This window comes from Crassostrea angulata, chromosome 1, assembly GCF_025612915.1.
Source record: "Crassostrea angulata isolate pt1a10 chromosome 1, ASM2561291v2, whole genome shotgun sequence".
In the NCBI taxonomy this organism is placed as follows: domain Eukaryota; kingdom Metazoa; phylum Mollusca; class Bivalvia; order Ostreida; family Ostreidae; genus Magallana; species Magallana angulata.
The window spans coordinates 26,723,217-26,743,967 of NC_069111.1; the positions used below are offsets into that span (position 1 = coordinate 26,723,217).

The 20,751-nt window shown below is 32.3% G+C and overlaps 1 long non-coding RNA gene across 4 annotated transcripts; it reads left to right on the forward strand.

Annotated features, from left to right (window-relative positions):
- The first annotated feature begins 1,307 nt into the window (after positions 1–1,307).
- On the forward strand, positions 1,308–20,074 carry LOC128156702 (uncharacterized). Of its 4 annotated transcripts, XR_008239755.1 has the most exons (7): positions 1,367–1,513; positions 1,886–3,115; positions 3,780–3,850; positions 6,010–6,175; positions 6,272–6,337; positions 9,785–9,845; positions 18,475–20,061. It is a non-coding gene; the product is annotated as an uncharacterized LOC128156702 (long non-coding RNA). The 4 variants fall into 4 exon arrangements; XR_008239757.1 differs by lacking the exons at positions 1,367–1,513; positions 1,886–3,115 and adding an exon at positions 1,308–1,353 and having other exon boundaries at positions 18,475–19,870; XR_008239754.1 differs by having other exon boundaries at positions 1,886–3,850; positions 6,272–6,350; positions 18,475–20,074.
- Positions 20,075–20,751: the final 677 nt, after the last annotated feature.

A 20,751-nucleotide genomic window follows, 5' to 3' on the forward strand; every position in this document is an offset into this window, starting at 1 on the left:
ATGAGATAAAAAACAACATGTAAAATGCCTGATTTTCCCACCTATGTAAAAATACGAGGTCACTTGAATTTTTGATGCCAGTTGTTTAGGCAGGGGGGTGAAAGGGCTCGGACATGATTTTCAAGCACATGTGTAACTTTGATGTAAACAAACTCTCGTGCCTTTGTGGATGGCTGTGTGTTTTTTGCTACTAAATTGGTTAGGAACAATTGTTTTAAAAGTTGTAAAGAGGAATTTTCCCAGAAGTTTGATATAAACTTGCTACCCGTATCTAAAGTTGCGTAATTTTGGTAAGAATATATAGTAAAAATTAATAGTGTTGTGCAACCTGAATTAAATGATCTTCGCCCTCGAAGATCACCCCGGGCTCTTCCCCTGGCAGGAGTTAACCTGTCAGTTCCAGGGGTTGGTCACGGCACCAAATGTAACGGGATGGGAGAAATAATGACGGACCAGACTGGGTTTCGAACCCGGGCCCCCTGAATCTCTAGTCAGGTGCTCTACCAACTGAGCTATCTGGCGCCGGTATTCGAACCGGTCTGACCATCACATATTTATGATTTAAGACAATTTTAATGACTTTTATTAAAGAAATAACGGTAGTAAAAAATCAATTTTATTGGTCTCTTGAGTAAATGTGTTATCTAAACATTTCCTCGCAGCATAACATAGATGGTATATATGTATAATAGGGGTGGGTATTGCCCGAAAAATCATATTGCGATATTTTGTGGGCTATTACGAAAAATATTGCAATATATTGATTTTTTTCTTTATTTTTTTCTCGTATAGGTTTTTAAAAACTAGTTTTCATGAATTTTCTTCATTAAAATCAAAGTTAAATAACAACTTTTTAATCTCATTACATGACATTAAATAAGTGGAAACAAAGTACATGTACGTATATATTGCATAAGTGCACTAGAAAAGAACACATAAGTACATGACTAGTTTTTTTACTAGATGCGAGAAAAAAACATGACTCACACATTACTATGTGTTATAATTTGTTATTCTTTATAAAACTATAGTCTGAATCAGGAATATCAGTACTTTGGTCTGCGTTGTGTTCGTGTGATAAACACCTATTCTACACCGCAAAATGTTTCGACATGTATTCCGGAAAAGTGTTGTATAGTAACTTAGTAAGTGACCGTAACTTAAGAATGCAGTGAATACCACGTTATATATTGGTCGTTTTTTATTCAATCTCGATTTTTTATTCACTGTAATTAGTTCACACACGAAAATTAAATAATTACGGGTTTGGAATTCAGCTTAAAAACCATATTTAGCGTCTATTAAACACTTCCGGTTAGAATATCGTAAATACTGGTAATTGGAAAAATACAGGTATCACGGGAAAATGTAAAAATGCAGTCAAGGAAAAAAATAATTCTGAAGTATATATGGAACTACAATTGACGAAGTTTCAGTAGGCCTGTTTGGAGCTAGATATTTTGAGAAAATGCAGTATCGCTTGCCCTTTTTATGGTGTTAGCTGATGAGATAGGTAACAAATAACATTTCTTCCGAATATTTTGTCATGAGGAATACAAACTGATTTTTAAGAATTTTTTCCCCTCTATAGTGCTATATAGTGAAAACAATTACCGGTGTGATACCTTGAAGGGCTGTGTGTTAAATTGTAAAGATGCATGCAGATGCAAGTTTTCAGTATTTTATGTCAAATCTTGATGACAGAAATTAGTTTCTGCAGTCTGAAGATAGAAAAATGCTTTTAAAATTTTGTAACGAAGAAAATATGAAAAATGATGATTTTTGGTGTGGAAAAAATTTAATTTTCAATATATCATAATACAAACCTTTTGAAATGGATGATATGAAGTCACTGGAGCTTAGAATATTGGTTTCTGTGTTCTAGATGCTGTAAAAGTGTGCAGATCAGTTGTCGCAGTCGTATATGGTGCCCCCAGACTTTGTCGTAAGAGTACGCAGCGACTAGTTTTTCATCGAATGACCAATATTAAGGTTTACGGGCAAGTTACAGAATTAGGCGACAAGTGCGAAACAATGCGAAGAAGAACATGAACACTCTAACGAAGGATTATTTTGACAAAAACTTTAATTTTTTTGATTTTTGCTCACCTTATGTGAGATTTCATTTCATTTCCTACATAGTCATGATTCAAGGAATGAGAGGATTTGGACAAATATGTGCTATGTGTATGTCTATTTTACATTGAATTATCCATTTGTAATAATTTAAGGCAAAAACATGCTTTAACACCATTTACAAGATCACACAGATGCATATTTTGTGTAGAAAAGAGGTTTCATGCATTTAGTTGAGAAGGTCATTATGAGTCAAGTGTATATACTATCATCATGATTGAATCTAGGAGCTTTTCATGGTTTTCATCCTTAAAAACTGATGAATTTCAGTTTACCAGAAAATGTTTTTATGCATTATAGCCAAAAAATCAGTTTCTTCCCACATTTTGAGGGGAGTTCCTTATTTACAAAATACAAATACTTATATTTATGTTTGAATGACCTAAGATATTGAAACATTAGTCATTGTTAAAATGTTTAGAAGGAGATATTACTATTTTTTATATGGTAACCTCAGCACACCTGTCCTTTTCTTAGTAATGAAAGTCAAAATTTGAATGAAATCATTTCATGTAACATGTATGGGTACAATATAGATGCCCCACCCATATCCACAACTATGGGGGTTGGTATGATTCTTTTTTTAGTATTGTGATATGGCATGCACTTATGTGATTTCTCTTGTAAATATGCATAAGAAATGCATTGCCTTATTGAATTACTCCATGTATATGCTTATTGCTCTTGCTGTAAATTATCTAACATGTGTCAATCATCATTGATCAGTAATTCTCTTCAAATTCTATAGGGATGGCCTGATGAGGGGTATAATTAAGTGTGTCCAATTGAAATTTCATGGCTACTTTTGCTCTACAGATAGAATGTTACATAAATCACAGAATGAAGTTGCATCCCAGTTGTTTCTTTTACATTTCTTATCATCAAAGCAAGATTTATGGTTGTCAGAGCAGATCTGAGCTCCATTACATGCTGATATCATTTTGGCTGTCCTGTGTTACAATGCTGCTTTTAGATAAAAGTGAGTATGGCAGTGTGTGGACAAGTAAACAGGCTTTACCTGATATATAAATTTACCAGATACAGATTTCATTTTTGACCTGATAATTCACAATACAGTTATGAAATGTGTGAACAATAGGGGTAAATTTCTTCTTTGTTATGCAATGATTGCATAATGAAGTGACTCTAATGGAGTATTTTGATTTTGATTTAAAGAAAAATATATATGCTCTGATTTGGTACCAAGGTGATTTTGTATCTTGTTGTTTTAAGGATAAAAATTGGCTTCAGGTCATGCATGGTGTGAGGCTCCAAATGTGTTTCATCTGTGCTATTTTCTTCAGTCTGAGCAAGGGAGATAAATCCTCAATAGCTAAAGAAATATTGGGAGCCTGGGGACAGGGTTTTGGGGATTTGGTGACAGTTGATTGGGAATTCTCAGGTGCAAATTTGAAAGGGATCTGACATCTTTAGAGTCTCTTCAAGGTATCACACCGGTAATCGGCCAATCAAAATGAACTTCGTCAATTGTAGTTCCATATATACTTCAGAATTATTTTTTTCCTTGACTGCATTTTTACATTTTCCTTTACTCAGTTTTAAAATTTTTTGTACCACTGAGTAGGATATTTCATGTACTTTGTTAGGTGATGATCTTTTTTCACAGGGACTACTTCTTTCAGGGCACATGCAGCAGCTTCCTGGGGAGTGTGCAGTCTGTTTACATACAAATGGAAAACACGTGGTTTTGAGGGTAGGCCTGTTTGGAGCTAGATATTTTGAGAAAATGCATTATCGCTTGCCCTTTTTATGGTGTTAGCTGATGAGATAGGTAACAAATAACATTTCCTCCGAATATTTTGTCATGAGGGATACAAACTGAATTTTAAGAATTTTTTCCCCTCTATAGTGCTATATAGTGAAAACAATTACCGGTGTGATACCTACACGGGCCCTGGAAGTTATTGTAAATATATTGCATGTGCATGTATAATGCAATATATTTACAATAACTTCCAGGGCCCATGGAAAAATATATTGTGATATATTACCGTTGGGTTTAATATTGCAATATACGGATATATCGATAATATTGCACACCCCTAATGTATAAAGAGTTTAAAGACAAAAGGAGATTTCGGTCATCCAATGTAATAAATAATTTAAAAAGTGATGTCATTTTGGAGAAAACTCGTGTGACCAAATTAGACTATCGGAAACACATGACTATCGAAAAGACCTAACGGCATGATATTAAAAAACATGAAATACTCCAAATGATTTCATTCCTACAATTACCTTGGATAAATATCATTACTATGATGATTTAATTTGACCACATGATATAAGTTGATGCTTTACAGAAATATATTTTTAACTTGCATATGCATAATATGACCGATCAGTGCGCAGAAATTTTCAATCTTAACCATGATCATTAAATTATATTATATTGTGGAAAAATAAAAAAAAATCTTGTACTCAGTGGTTGGGTTTTTAATTCACAACCATTACAGGTTATAATCAACATTTGCTGTAATTATTTTGTCCCCGCAAACAAGTACTGTATTTTTCGAAAAATTAGGTAGATACTGTTTATTTGGCATAGGGCCCCGTTTTTAACCAAAAAATTTTTTAAAAAGTATAAATAGGTCGACCTCGAAGAGGTCGAAAAATTATCGCTAGCTTGAATTAGATGTATTCCTTAAGATTTGGATATATCCTACCGTATTGCTTAAACAATGTGTACATAATCATGATAATCGTTCACACCTCTGTGAAAATAGATCTATGTGTTCCATTATAAAAAGAAATCATTTTTATTTCTACCCGACAATATTTTTCCCTCCCTTAATTACCCTTTGTACGGTTCTCATTTTACTTTAGCCAATGCATGCAAAATCGATTTCTTGTTTATCATAAGCACACGATCAAAATGCATGACAGCATGTAATAATGATAGAAAAATGATTCAGTCTTAGCGAATAAAGTAAGAAATGTTATAAGAAATAAATCTATTCACATTTAATTTGTTTATGATAAATTACTACAGTATATTGATAAAAATCCATATGATTTTTATACACAGAAATTCAAGCAGTATTATAGTAAACACTCATGAGATTTGCATAAATTTGTGCAATATTTCATATCAAATTAATTAATTAAAAAAAAGACATAAATAGGGCGAAGTGATGAATAGGGCATTGTCCACGTGCCAGGAAAAAAAGTATCGACCTAATTTCCGAAAAATACGGTACCTTTAATGGGCTAAAAGGCCATTAATTGTTAAACATTCCATATTTAAAATTTTAAATGATGATTTTTTTTTCTATCTAAACTTGTAATAATCTTAACTAATGAAATTCATGTTAATTTAATATGTAGATGTTTTAAAAAAAGAAAATAAACATTAATTGTGAGAAATCAAATTCATAATTATTGGAAATGAACTATATGATCAATATGTTACTAGCACTGTATGATAATTTTTTTTACATGATATGATATGCTTCCTGTATGAAACATGTTTAACACTTTTTCATTCAGGAAGCATTATGATATCATATCGTGTGAAAAAAGACCATACAGCGCAAGTAACATTTATCATATCGTACAAAAAGCAACCGTGGTATGCTGTATAGCGTGTGAGAAGCATGCGAGAAACATACAGCTGGTATAGTAGTGTGTTTCAGGTTTTTATTTGTATGAAGGAAAAAAATTATTACCCCCTTCCTCCCCCTCCCCCCCCCCCCCTGGATACACCCCAGAGCGTGCATGGGGATAGGAATAAAAGGAATATTTTGAGTTACTCTTTCTGAAATATAGGGGAACATTTCAGTAACTACAGTAGACCTGTAGTAACTAAGTAACTAAAATTTCATTGACAATTATTCTTTGCCTGTACTCAAGGGAGGAATTGGAAGGCAAATCCTGTTGAAGCACACCCAGATGTTCCACAGATCCTGCAAAACAGTGAAGATCTGTTGCAGCACATAATTACCGTATATACTTGTTCTACAGATTCAACAGGTCATAAAGGACCGTGTTGCAGAATATGTTCAACAGCCTTGCATAGGTATTTTTATTACACAAATACATGTATTCTGAATGATAGGACATTTTTGTCAAGGCAGGACTTAACTAGAATGTCATTGTTCTTTGTATACTATAGAGAGCAGTTTGGAAGCGGTTCCTTTTGCAGCACATGTACAAGATCTACAGATTCCAAAGACTAAGGGTAATACACACTGGTACTATTTTTTTTTTTTTTTTTTTTTATTTCACACATTCTGCAGACATACAATGATGATTTTGATGCTTTAAATATAATAATTCAGAAGTGCAAAATTTTATTTGAGAGAGAGAGAAAGAGAGAGAGAGAGAGAAGGAAAATTCAAGTAAAAATTGGATTCCAGATGTTCCAATGAGTATCAAAAATCTCATTTTCACCATTTTTATAAGAAATAAATTTCTGTGTTTCATAGAAGAGCTTTAAAGACGACATCGCATAAGATACACTCAATTGTTTCTCTGTACACCTTGCTGTGTAAATATAGTACTTTAACCAAAGAAAAATGATATTAAGGATATCTTTGTTTTTACCAAGGATGCCTAGAATGAAAGTTTTCTTGGTAAATGTAACCTGAAAATTGATTTTTTCTTCTAAATAATGTGTAAAATTTTCTAAAAAAGATTGAACACATTCACAATCCCACAATATATGTTCTATAGTTTCCTCTTCTCTGTAACAAAAGGTACACATTGTAGAGTTTACTTTTTTAATTTTGAATAAAAAAGAGTTTGTTGCTAAAATTTTGTTAATTATTCTGTATTGGAACCATTGAAGTTTACAGTTTTTAGTTCACCGAGCTGAAAGCTCAAGTGAGCTATTCTGATCACATTTTGTTTGTCGTCCGTCTGTCTGTCTGTCTGTCTGTCCGTCTGTCTGTAAACTTTTCACATTTTCAACATCTTCTCAAAAACCACCGGGCCAATTTTAACCAAACTTGGCACAAAGCATCCTTAGCCTAAGGGGATTCAAATTTGTGAAAATAAAGGACCACGCCCTTTTGCAAAGGGAGATAATTAGGAATTTATGAAAATTTTTCCTTTTTCGAGAAATTTTCAAAAATCTTCTTCTCATGAACCATAAGACCAGGAAAGCTGAAACTTATGTGAAAGCATCCTCAGGTAGTGTAGATACAAAGTTGTGAAAATCATGACCCCTGGGGGTAGGGTGGGGCCACAATGGGGGGTCGAAGTTTAACATAGGAATATATAGAGTTAATCTTTAAAAATCTTCTTCTGAGAAACTAATCAGCCAGGAAAGCTGAAACTTGTGTGGAAGCATTCTCAGGTAGTGTAGATTCAAAGTTGTGAAAATCATGACCCCTTGGGGGTAGGGTGGGGCCACAATGGGGGGGTCGAAGTTTAACATAGGAATATGTATAGAGTAAATCTTTAAAAATCTTCTTCTCAGAAACTAATCAGCCAGGAAAGCTGTCACTTGTGTGAAAGCATCCTCTGGTAATGTAGATACAAAGTTGTGAAAATCAAGACCCCTGGGGGTAGGGTGGGGCCACAATGGGGTGTCAAACTTTTACATAGGAATATATAGAGTAAATCTTTAAAAATCTTCTTCTGAGAAACTAATCAGCCAGGAAAGCTGAAACTTGTGTGGAAGCATTCTCAGGTAGTGTAGATTCAAAGTTGTGAAAATCATGACCCCTTGGGGTAGGGTTGGGCCACAATGGGGGGTCGAAGTTTAACATAGGAATATGTAGAGTAAATCTTTAAAAATCTTCTTCTCAGACACTAATCAGCCAGGAAAGCTGAAACTTGTGTGGAAGCATCCTCAGGTGAGTCTGCAGTTGCGCCAGACTCCAATATATTATGCAGGTCAACCCATGCCTTAAACACATCTATCCAGAACTTGTTTTTAAATGATTTCAAAAGTATATTAATGTATTCAATACCACATGATGTAAACTTATTTTGATTAAAATTAAGTATGAATTGACTCAACCCCCTGTTTGTAACAATAAGCTGTCTCGCCCAGAATAATTTCATGGAAGATATAAATGCTTTGATATTTATCATCTTAAGACCACCTTCTTCATATTTTTGAACAAGAACATCCCTCTTTATTCTGTGAGTTGAGCCATTCAATATAAATGAAAAGATTAGCTTTTCTAATTCTTTACAATAAAAGACAGATGGGTTTGGGATAGACATTAGTATATGATTCAACATATATATGATTGTACTGGTACTATTTATATTCTGCAATACAAAATGTTTTACAACATATGACTTAGGGATTTTAATTGCAAAAGAATTCAGTTTTGCATATACCACAAAGTTTAGTGCTAGGATCTCTTTAAGAGGGCTTGATTGGCGCAACAATTTTTGGACTATCTTTATCTCCTTAATAAGAAGAGCTATGTATAACGATATAGAAAAGTAATAAGATTTGAAAGCTAAAATATTGAGATTTTTTTCTTTTGTAAATGATAGTTTATAGCTAGACAAATCATATCAAAAAATTTAAAGAAGATCTGATGGTTAATTTATTAACCACCCAGCCTCCTTAACGTAGCTCGCGGGTTTGCTGACGTCACAATAGGAATCGACGTTAAGAGTTGACCGTCATAGTAAACTCATAATTTTATTTTAAAATGACAAATGAGATATTTAGAAGTATAAAAGAAAATATTTTTAAAAGCTTATATGCGGTTTATGACTGTTTATACAAAGATTTATAATATCAAGTGCTGAAAATTTAAAGATGTCACATACATTGGCACATTTTGTTCTAGAAAGATAAAGAATGAGTGTGCGTTAGAACTCTTCCATTTAAAGTCATGTTTTAAATTAGAATGTATGCATTAACTTCGCCTTTTTTTTTTTACAATTATAACTTCCGTAATCTGTACTACCGATTAAATTCTTAAATTTCTTTTGGCTTGAGATAACTGTTTTATTCGATTACTTACTTATAATGTCAGTATTGCCTGGCATTTTATTTTTGCATTGATTGACTCAGAGTTTCATAAAAACAAAAATAGCAATTTTCTGTATCTTTACAGCCTTACATTAATTGCATTTAATAACATTCACAATAATGTGTAATAAGCATTAACATGTTCTAAAATGTGTTAAATAGCTAGTTTAAATGCATTTCATTTTGGTGTTCTAAGAAGTAAGGAAATGATGACGTCAGGCTAACGTCGTAATGAAAAAATAAGGTTTTGAGAAATCTTTTAAATCTTTGAAGTTTTTTTGCCAAAAATTGGCTGAGAACACATACTGATATTTTTTTATGAATTGATTCATAATTATCTCCTCTGTTTTTGTGTTGAGTATGATTAATTTCGTCTGAATCGTTTAAAAGTTTGGAGCATAGTTTTGATATGCGTTTCTCGGTTAAAATGTGCATTTTACTATATATTTCATTGAAATGGCGTTGCTTGATTTTAATAATGACACTGTATTTGAAACACGATAACATTATTACCGCGCAGACGAATCTTAAATAAATTTTAGAAATAAAACTATGAAACCTATGGATCACGTGGACAAATTTTCAAGGTAGGTTTTCTCACAAGCAAGTAAACCCGCGAGCTACCTTAAAGGATACCATCTGAGTACTAATTGGTCACCAAATCATTTTATTTCATTTCAGAATAGTAGATAGAAGCTTGTAATGGTAGTAGCATCAGCATTGTCTGGAAGGAACAGTGAAGGTAATATATGCAGATATGCTACTTGAGGGTCCTCAACACCTGTAAAAAGTTCAGCATACAAGCCCATTCTCTTAATTAAAGATATTGAATTTTACCATGTGTTTTGACTTAAAAATTACCCCCCCCCCTCCCAATAATCAGTTTTTTAAGGGGGGACTTTAAATTTCATCTCTCTTCATTAAAATAAATGTCCCTCCTGTATTCACACTCAGAACTTGTGGGTTGGTAGACTGAGGGTAAACCCATAGCTGCACAGAGATTTTAAAAACACCAATTATTGGCGATATAAACTGTTTCACATGGCTATAAACTGTTTCACATGGCGTTGAAATTGCCATGTTGTGACGTATTGTCTTAAAAGTAGAAGTCACAGGATCACAGAAGTTCGAGGATCCTTAATTTCGTTATTGTTTCAGTTATATTTTGTCACCACTTCTAAATCAGCCTTTATCCTTAACTTTGACAATGACAGCTTTTTCTCTGAAGTGGGATTGTTTGTTCTGACATTTTCCCTGTAGATTGTTCATGATTTTTTTTTTGTGTCTTTATAACATTTTGTATATGCAAACATATCACTGTGTGATTGCTCATGGTTGTTGGGTCACTGTCAAATATTGTGTTTGTATCTGTTCATAGATTAAATGTGGGTCATTGTCATATATATATGTTTGTGTCTGTTCATGGATTAAGTGCAGGTCATTGTCACACATACATGTTTGTGTCTGTTCATGGATTAAATGCAGGTCATTGTCTGCACACATACATGTTTGTGTCTGTTCATGGATTAAATGCAGGTCATTGTCACACATGTGTCTGTTCATTGATTAAATGCAGGTCATTGTCATATATACATGTTTGTGTCTGTTCATGGATTAAATGCAGGTCATTGTCACACATACATGTTTGTGTCTGTTCATGGATTAAATGCAGGTCATTGTCTGCACACATACATGTTTGTGTCTGTTCATGGATTAAATGCAGGTCATTGTCACACATACATGTTTGTGTCTGTTCATATAATATATATATATTCACCAGGGTTGTCCAAATAAGTTTGTGGACAATTGTGTTATTGTCATTTTAAATGGGTTAATAAGTGGTTTTTAATGTTTTCTTTAGAAATAAAGTAAAATTTTAATGTATCAAAGGCGGATCCCAGCGTAAAAATTGTCCAAACTTTGTAATTGAGTTTGTAGATATGAATATTTACAGTTTTCATAATCTTCTATTGTGATGTAGTCTGTATTGCGTACGTTATTTTCATACGTCATTTGAAAATATTTTTAAACCAGCAGAGAATTTTTAAAAGATATTATGCCAAGAATATGTCTTTAAAAACGCATGAAAAAGCGACTTCATCTGACCGCACGGAACAGCGGGCAATAAAAAAATTGTGTCAACTGAGGTAAAAAACTGAAATAAATGAATGAAACGATTAAGGAAACTTAATATCCACAAGTGCCACAAGTGATATGTTGATGGAATATGCGATTGTACCTTCTGACCAAACGGTGAATGCGGCATATTACTCTCAAATAAACCAAGGACTACGACGTTATAGAAACGTTGTTATAACTTAACGTCATACTGGGCTGTGCGGCCTGTATAGGCAATGTATATACATTCATAACTCCGTTACAAAAATATACATTGCTCTGATTTTTATACATATACATTATTATGCTCTTTATTACAATCTTAATATAATACTTTCCTGATAATGGGGCTTCTATTTTGAATAAAATTACATGTGTCCACAAACTTTTTGGACAACCCTCGTGTGTATATATATATATATATATATATATATATAAAAATATATATATATATATATATATATATATATATATATATATATATATATATATATATATATATATATATATATATATATATATATATATATATAAGTTTGTGTCTGTTCATGGATTGTAGGTCACCGTCATAGAGTTTTTGTTCTGCAATTTTCTGTGGATTGTTCATGGGTTTTTGTGTCTTTCAGTTTAAACATTTGTGCATATGCATGCATACATATTTAGTTTAGACATGTACATTCAAAGATATATATGTGAATGTTTATGGTTTTTGGGTTGCTCTCATATCTACATGTTTGTGTTTGTTCATGGGATGTGGGTCACTGTCATGGATTGGTTGTTCTAACATTTTTCCTGTAGTTTGTTCACGCCTATTTTGTATCTTTGAGTTTAGAAATTTGTTTAAGTGCAAATATATATGTGAATGCTAATGATTTTTGGGTTGCTGTCATATATACATGCATAATGTACAGGTAAACAAAACTAAAAATGACAAAAGTTCAGAATTAATTAGAATGTGTCATTGCATATTAAGTAAACTTACAGTACTCATAAAATTGGCATCCAATTTGAAGGCGCCTAAACTAGGGGACTATGGAGTTGTTTGACACAGAGAGATTTCGGTGCAAGTTCCAACAAATATAATGAAAGTGATGGTGCCCCCATTCCCTCCAGCATCCAGTTTCAGCTGAGTGGCACAAGCCCTAGTTTTGGGAATATAGGTCTTGATAATAACCAATGGGGTGTCCATATTCATATAAGGAAATAAGCATAAAAGAAGCTTGTTTAAATTGTTGGGTACAATGTAGCTTGAATTAAGTCTATTCTCTCTTCTTAGTAATATCCCTGAGTTTTACCGAATCACGATCCTGCTGCTTATAGCGAATTTAGAATCACCGCACACTGTTATACCATCATTTCATGAAATATCAGCATGTATTAGTGAAAGCATATAGTGAATAAGTATCATCATATAATGAAAAATTATCAGCATGTAATGTTATACTATCAGCATGTAATGATAATTGATAAATTATCATATAATGAAGAAGTATCAGCATGTAATTTTGATGTATCAGCATGTAATGTTGATGATCAGTATGAAATGTTGAACTATCAGCATATTATGGGGATTATCTACATAAGGCAGTTGGGGTGTTCCATATCTGAGTTTCATTTGTGTTTACATGTATATGTATATATATGTGAATGCTTATAGTTCTAAGGTTGCTATAGTAATTAATACATGTTTGTGTCTGTTCATGGATTGTGGGTCACTGTCATATATACATGTTTGTGTCTGTTCATGGATTGTGGGTCACTATCGCAGATTAATTGTTGTAATATTTCTCCTGTACCAGGTAGTTTGTTGATGACTTTTTTGTGTCTTTGAGTTTAGACATTTGTTTATATGCAAATATTTTAAAGGGGCACTGTCATGATTTTGGTCAAATTTTGTTTTTCTGTTTTCATTATTTACAATGCTTTAGGGTATATTTCTAATGATCAAATGGAATTTGAGAGTCAGTCATTGAGTTACAAGCAAGATACAGAGCTCACAATTCTTTGTCATGTAAACCAGGCTTGTGCCCTATTTTTATTTACAAAGGTTTAATATACAAGTCTTTTTCAAGCTGATTTGTCTATCTTTTTATTCATTTTAAGAATAAATAAACAGTTCCTAACATTTAACACATTCATTTTAGGTCTAAAACTGGAATTTTTGCTTCAACATTCAAAATTTTGTTTACATAGCAAAGTAACTTCTTATTTAATTTTGGTTTCAAGCATTTTGATATTAGTATGATAGAATGCTGGAGAAAATTGTATCTACATGTAATTTGTTTGATGAATTATTGAACTGTATATACATCTTTGTGCCTGTTCATGGATTGTGGGTCATTGTCATGTATATACATGTTTGTATCTGTTCATGGATTGTGAGTCATTGTTGTATATTTAAATCTACAAAGTATAATTTCTTTGATTTCTTATGGAAGGTTATGGTTAATTCATAGCTCTATAGAAACAGCCAGACTGAAATCTACACGCCCCATTTATCTATTGGTCAAAATCTACAGCGGCTGAAAGTGACAGGACTGAAATTGACATGCCCTGTTTATCTATTGGTCTGAACCTACAGCGACCTAAGTAAAATCACGGACTGCTTGAAATAATCATGATGATACTAGACTCAAAGTCTCACAGGAGACGATTTGGCTGTTTCTTTTAGCTAACTTACATGTGTACGTTAACAGTAATTTGGTGAATTTTACTAACTTTTCATAATCAATTTATTAATTAGTTAAAGAAAGATGTTAATATAAACAATAAAATGCTTTCTTTGATGATTCATGCAGGTTATGAAGGTAGCGATCATTGCAGGAAAAATTTACATAACCCGCTAACACGGGTTGTTCATGAGTTTACTCAATAAATATATGCTTTTACGGCGCCGGCATATTGAACAACTTGTAACTTCCAAATAAAATGACTTGCTTATGGAAAGGAACGATATGATTAACATAATAGGATAAACAGAAAAACCGTGAAGTTAAATGATAAACTTTCTAGGATTAACACTCGGTACTACTGGATTTGTGCATGATGATAGATCTGTATACATGCTTGATACGATAGGTCTGATAAATGATATGATAGTATAAGATTGTAAAAAATATTGATGCGGGTACCATATATATATCTTTGTATTTGTTCATGAATTGTGGGTCACTATCATATATTGTTAGTTTAAACATTTTTCATGTTATTTGTTTATGGGTTTTTTGTGTCTTCAAGTTTAGTCAATTGTGTATATGCATTGATTTCATACATATTGAGTTCAGACATTTGTAAATTCAAAGATATATATGTGAATGCTCATTGCTTTTGGAGTGCTGTCATATATAAATGTTTTTGTCTGTTCATGGGATGTGGGTCACTCTCATAGAATGTTTGCTCAAACATTTTTCCTGTAGATTGTTCATTAGGTTTTTGTGTCTTTGAGTTTAGATATTTGTGTTTATGAGTATAAATATATATGTGAATACTCCTGGTTTTTGGGTCGCTGTCATAAATACCGTACATGTTAATATGTGTTAATGGATTGTGGGTCACTGTCGTAGATTACTGGTATATGCTCAAAATTTTCCCTTTTAGTTTACCAGGTAGTTTGTTCACACCTTTTTTGTGACTTTGAGTTAGATATTTGATCTTTATGTTGATTTTTGGTTCTCTGTTATACTGTACCCGCAATGAATTTAACATGATAATAAAATGATAGGATAGAAACCACGCACGATATGATAGGATTGACGCATGTTATACATGTACATTGAAAAGTGTACATGCAAGATACGATAGGAATGATACACCAGAGGAAAGGATAAATGATGTTCATGATAAACATATAATATATTAGCTCTAAATGATCTTCAAAATTAATGTGATGAATTAATGGCATAGTTTGATAAAAAAAAAATGTACAAATTAAGATACTCGCAGAAATCTTTTTATTAACAATTGCCTACTTGTTAATCCTAGCTGCTTCATCTAAAGGGTATACAAAAATGACTCATTGGCTTACATGATTAATAAATTATCTGTATTTCTACATTTTTTTCATTACCGAACATCCCAGCCAAACACTACTAACATATCAGCCCAACATCGAATCCTGTGGAAAATAACAGGTTCAATAAAAATTCAACTGTCGTTTTAAATAAATATGTAAAATCTATTATGAATATTTTTGTTGTTGAAAAAAATAATCCATACAATAACAAATTATATACAAATTACATGTAATGTTTACGCAGTTATAAACTCTAGTACATATGATTAAATGTAATACTATGAGCATTTAGTCTAGAAAAAAATGTTACTGTAACCATGTTCCTATAAAGATCTTCAATTGTTCACATTAATCTTTTATTTCCATTACTTACAGATATGATTAACATGTATAATTTCTAATTTGATTTTTGTCACAAGAGTTTTGATATTAGTATGATAGAATGCTGGAGAAAATTTTACCTAATTTGTTTGATGAACTATTGTACTGTAAAAAAAATGTTGGTGTCTGTTCATGGATTGTGGGTCATTGTCTTGTATATACATGTGGATTGTAGGACATTGTCATGTATATGTATACCTGTTTGTGTCTGTTCATGGATTGTGGGTTATCATCATATATTTCTTATTCTAACATTTTTCAGTTGATTGTTCATGAGTTTTTGTGTCTTTGAGTTTACTTAATTGACATTTGTATACCGGATATATGCGTCCATACATATTGAGTTTGTACATATGTACAATGAAAGATATGTATGGGAATGCTTGTGGTTTTTGAATCTCTTTCATGTATAAATTTTGTGTCTATTCATGAATTGTAGGTCACTGTCAGAGATTATTTGTTCTAACATTTTTCCTATAGTTTGTTACTGTGTCTTTGAGTTTAGTTATCTGCTTATTTGCAAACATAATTACCAGGTACATGGGATGTTGGTCACTGTCATAGATTGTTTGCTCAAATATTTTTGCGATGGGTTGTTTATGAGTTTTTTGTGTCATTGAGGTCAGATATTTGACTGTTCATATGCGTACATATATATAGCAAGTTTAGACATATGTTTATATGCAAATATATACATTGATATGTGATCGCAGATAATTTTTTAGTTTTTAAACATTAAAGCATTATTACTTGAAAGATGTGGTCACAATTTACTGCAACATAGTGTGTATACAAATTGAATACCAAGCACTAGCATGTTATGAAAATGTGTTGCGTACACTGTTGCAGTAATCAGATCACCTGTCTCGAAAAAATAAGGATGAAATGGTTATATTTGTGGTTTTTACCTTTCTGCAATTATGATTTTTTTCTTCAAAATCTCTGTTAATTTATTCTATGAGTAATGCGCATTTAACAGAAGAGCCTTTGGAATAGCTGAATCATGCTGACAAGAATAGTGCACAATGCTATAAATTGTATTCAATGAATACTTATAACCTTTGATAAAGGTATTAAATTGATAAATTGCATTCATTTTACTGTTGACAAATGTTAACTGCATAAATGAAACGTGTATAAGCATTAGTATATCAGGTCATGATGCAATTGAAGTTACGAGATGAGTCAGTGAATTGTGATCTTCAAGAAATACTGAAAGAAGATACTATGCGTATGCACCAGATTTGGTGATTAGGTCTTCTTTGTTATTTGTTAATATCAATCAGATCAATCAATGCAAATTAATTGATGGAAAGAAGGTGAAAGTAAATATTGTCATATACAGGTTTGTGTCTGTTCTTGGGATGTGGTTCACTGTTGTGGTTTGTTGATCACTAGGTAACCAACATGTTCATGGAATTTCAGTCACTGTTTTAGGATTTTTTGTATTCAAACGTGTATGATTATGGGGTTATTTGTATGATTATGGGGTTTTGTTCAATATAAGTATGACTATATGATACAGAGAATTAATTTGTCAGTTCTTGTTTTTGGGTCACAGTTGAAGATGCTTGATTGTGATGATTTTCTAATGATTGTCATAAATAAGTCTGTATGTATGTAAGTCTGTATGTGTGTGTGTGTGTGTGTGCGTGCGTGTCCACAATCATTTTTTTAACCACCATGAAGGATGTGTGTATGTAACTTGTACAAAGTGGAATTCTGACAGTTTGATCATTATGGAAGCTGTACACCGCTTGTAAATATATTGTCACTGTCTGCCATAATTCTTTTGACTTTTCTATCATTATGTCCAATGAAAATGATTTTTTCTCATCACTGCTATCCCTCTATAAACCTAATATAAGGCCTAAACATCTAAACAATTGAAAGTTTTTCGCTGTAGAGGTTTCACCTGTGAGGACATACACCTTGCCTTGCCGTGCTACTCAGTCGCAATGAAATAATCAAATTTATGCACTTTTTCAAGCAAGAAGAATACTGACATCAAATAAACAGGTTAATGCATTATTTACCAACAGTATATGCACATAAAATAAGAAATAAATGCATACAAACCAAAGACCAAAGAAAGAATACTATATGGCAACAAGTAACAGTTGTGCAATCGGTTGTAACGAAATCAAATGGTATATATATTATACATATATAACTTGTGACGGTGCTTATGTACGAGCAGTGTTTAGTTTTAATTACCGTAATAATGTAAAGACCTTAATTTTATCTTTACTCATTGTGAATACTCATATTTTTGTTGTAAATAGGAATATATTCCACTGATATCCCAATTGCTAAATGCTTGGGGCGAATTGCTAAACGGTTGTAACTGTCAATAAAATTCTACATTGTAATTAAGTTCCATTTGCGCAGTAAGAATTGTTGAGCAGATGTGCTTTTGATGTATTGAAAAAGTGATAGTTTGTTCATTTATTGATATATTTGTATTCAATTCTTCATAAGCGAAAGAAAGATATATGTATTGTACATGTATTTATGAAAGGAATATCTTCTTTGAATTTTTTCTTTCTTTTTATAAGAAACCAATGTCTAAACAGGAAAAGAAAAGTTGCTTTCAATGCAGAAATAGATCAAGGTGTGAATAGAAGTATTTCTAATTAATATTTAAGGGATTTCTGTGACAATTGGTCCTTAAAACATATCCCATTTCACAGACTTTTCAAGAAAACTGTTATTTAAGGATATGAACAATTCTTCTCATGCAGCACAAAGTGATTGTGCACATTTTCTTAAGTTATTGTAAAACATTATTTTAACTTACATGCATCATGTACAATTGTAGAATTTAATTCACTGAACCTTACTTATATTTGATTCACAGATTCTATTGAAGAACACAAGGATTATGTCCCAAGTGGTATAGAATCAGTGGATAAACCATCATGCACCACATTACCATCAAAGAAAAAATGGACAATGGAATAGGACATTTGAATGTTATATGGACTTTAAAGATTAAAGTGTACCAAGAGAGGCAGAAGCACTGAAAGTAAAAAACAAATGCAAATTTCTTGCTGATAGAAGTATTCATCAGAAAAAGAGTAAAATGCAACATATGCTGAGACTTAAATGAGTTAACAAATTTAGGACATTTGGTCTTGCAGTAACAAATGATTCTGTGATAAACCCTTTAAATTTAAACAGTAATTGGAAGATTATCTCCTCATGAAATACCCTGGACTTATTTATAAACAAGAGTCGTCTGTATGCTTCATGTTTTAGATTGAAGATTGAATGTGTATGTGTTATATCTGTATTACTCTCTCTGCTTCCCATCTGCAACATGTGTACCTGTGGTGTAACCTCATGGTTAGTTTTTATTCGTTTTAAAATCTTAATATCAGCAATAAGATGTTGTAATTTCTTATGTGTTACTTTTATGTTTAAGGTTAAGTGAACATGATTGAAATATGTATTGCATATATTGTAAAAGTATATTACAATGTAATTTAGAATACGGTACTTATAGTTTTTAAAAAAGGACAATCATATTAATATCTAATATTTACATGTAGTGTATATTTCCCCTTATGTTTGCAGAGGACATCTGTGACGTTCAATTTCTCACCTCTGAGTTTTAGCTCTGCTGGCCATAGACCAGAAGAGTGTATGCGATGATCTGTTTGTGTAGCTTTCTGTTTGTCTCTCTGTGAACAATTTTCAAATGCTACTACTATTACAGCTATCAAGAATGTTCACATATATATACATGTCTTGTGTTTGAAATCATGCATGACACATTTTTCTAACTTTGAGAAATAAAATATATAATCTTTAACTGACAAAAGTGTTCCCTTATTAATGTTGTTTTACCTCTGCAAATAAAGGTATCATGGTATAAAGGATTTACCTTGTCTGTCTGTTAATCTGTGTGTCTACATTACAAGTGTTGAGGATGGATTCCTATGCCATAGCAATATTTTTGGTGGGGGTTATGCATTTGCTGCAGCCTTTATTTGACACAGAGATGGTCATGGTCATGTAGGGATTCGTCATGACCTAGACGTGGTAGTACATGGACAAGGTGACAAGGAAAATAATGATTTGGGGTATTACCCTAATACAAAGTCACAAGGAAAAGCGTATAGGACATTTTGATGTGTCCTAAGCTATAACCGAGATAAGTTGTTCACACCTTAATTTTTACAAGTAGTTTCAAACCAATGGCATTTGACACTTTAGGCGTCAATTATTTTAGTGAAGAGGTTTTCTGGTCTGTTACCATATTCTCTTTGAAGATAATTGTAGAAACCAAACTTAGAAAAACAATGTATTTGAAGATATTTTTTTTTATCTTTGACACCGGTTAAGGACAATGTTTTGATCTATGTTCATCTTATCAAAAGGGGTACACAGACCAAACTTCTTCCTGAGATGCATTAACATATACTAGTATATGATCATTTCAAAGCATGCTATCTTCTGACTTAAATTACATAAGTCTGTGATTCATAAGCACAGTATCTAAATCTTTTTATTTCAAGGGGTTTACAAAGTAAATTTCTTCAGTGCATCACTGCATGGCTGCTCTGTTCAATGCATTACATCTAGTAAAAAAAATCTGCCACCTTTTCAGGAATGCCCCATACTATGCACTGTTGCCATTAGGATACAACGTTAGTAATTCTTCGGTTACTTTTATAAAACAAATTCCCTTAAAAAAGCCTATATATATATAAGTCTGATAAAATGATATTTTGTATTTTGTGTTCCTATACAAATCATATTCAGCTGTATGCTATATATCATTGTTTTTGCACCCATATTTGGTGTGTGGGATATATCCCATAAAGAATCTATATATATATTGCCATGACATGGTTTGTGGGTTCCTACCCACAAGTATGTTATATATATTATCTACTATATAATATATCACTGTGGGTATGTATACCCACAATGTGGTGACCCACAACGTTATCTATAACTTTGAAACCAAATATGAGTAATCTTTATATTTATCTTATATTTGGCTTCTTCATCAAAAACTATTCCTAAAAATGCGTTTCCTTTTGTAATAAGCCTACCACTAATGCAGGGTCCCACAACCCATGTTTATGGATCATGACCTGCAAACCATGTCAAGTACACACACACA